The sequence below is a fragment of the Echinops telfairi genome, unplaced genomic scaffold (genome assembly GCF_000313985.2).
Source record: "Echinops telfairi isolate 266 unplaced genomic scaffold, ASM31398v2 ScPeMD7_36;HRSCAF=134, whole genome shotgun sequence".
Lineage (NCBI taxonomy): Eukaryota > Metazoa > Chordata > Mammalia > Afrosoricida > Tenrecidae > Echinops > Echinops telfairi.
In genome coordinates, this window is record NW_022103934.1 from 2,476,054 (window position 1) to 2,477,376 (window position 1,323).

The window sequence follows — 1,323 nt, forward strand, 5'->3', positions numbered from 1 at the left end:
TTCTGTGACCCTCTACACCTCCTCAACCTTGCCTGTTCTGACACCTCCAAAAGTACCATCCTAGTATATTTTCTTAGTGCCATCTTTGGTGGTGTTCCAGTTTCAGGGATATTTTTCTCTTACACTCGAATTATTTCCTCTATTCTGAGAATCTCATCTTCAGGTGGAAAATATAAAGCCTTTTCCACCTGTGGCTCTCACCTGACAGTGGTTTGCTTATTTTATGGAACAAGTATTGGAGCATACCTCAGTTCAGCTGTCTCATCTTCTGGCAAGAAGGGTGCAGTGGCCTCAGTGATATATACTGTGTTTACTCCCATGGTGAACCCCTTCATCTATAGCTTGAGGAATAAGGACATCAAGAGAGTCTTGTGGAAGTTTCTTAGTAGAAGTACTTCATCTTAATATTTATGTCACCCTTTCTGATATATGGGATGGAAATGATTTCAAACTCTAATATCTCTAAGCAGAATTATGCTTGCTTGGTTACATAATTTTGGGAGCTCTCATTGACCTCTCTGGAATTGTAATATCTGAACATTGCTTCCTTTGGCACATCTTTGAACAGTGAGAGTATTTGGGGATATAATCTAGCCACATGATTAAACCACATTATATTTATGAACCCTTCTCTGGCTTTTCATTCAGGACCTGACTTCCTAGTAAAATGCGCAATTCTTTTTTTGTGAACTTGAAATCTTCACCTTTTCCTATAATTCTAAAGCCATGATTCACACGTATACATTAGGATCACCACGATCCTCTTTTGATCTGATTCTAACCTGTGACTAGGATATTATATTTTAAGAGCTCTACAGGTAATTATAATGATCAAGCAGGACTGTGAATTATCTCTCACACACACAGCAGTAATAGTTGCATAATTGTCTCCAACTCTTGTGTGTCAGAGTAGAATTCTCTTCCATAGGGATTATAATGGCTAGTTTATCAGAAGTAAATATTCCTTCCATGGTGCCTCTGAGTGGTTTGAATGTCCATCCTTTCTGCTACCATCTGAGAGAATTGATCTCTAGCACAATTGAATATTATATGTGTATTATTTAATAGAATATTTTTAAACCCTAACTACAATGTCAGTTCCACTATAATACCCGTATTATGAAGGAAATAGATAGAAAATACAGGATTTTTTCCCCTTCATAATGTGGGTGTGATAATGAGATGTTCTATGTTCATGATATCATAGCTATGCTTTTGTCTCTTGCATTTTCCCTGGATTATATCACATTGTTTCCTGCATAGGAAATTAAGGCATGCATTGCTTTTAGAGATCTGACTTTTGAACTGTAACCCTTTAAAAAA

The 1,323-nt window shown here is 36.8% G+C and overlaps 1 pseudogene; it reads left to right on the forward strand.

Annotated features, from left to right (window-relative positions):
* Positions 1-405, forward strand: part of LOC101643792 — a 1,020-nt pseudogene extending 615 nt beyond the window's left edge.
* Positions 406-1,323: the final 918 nt, after the last annotated feature.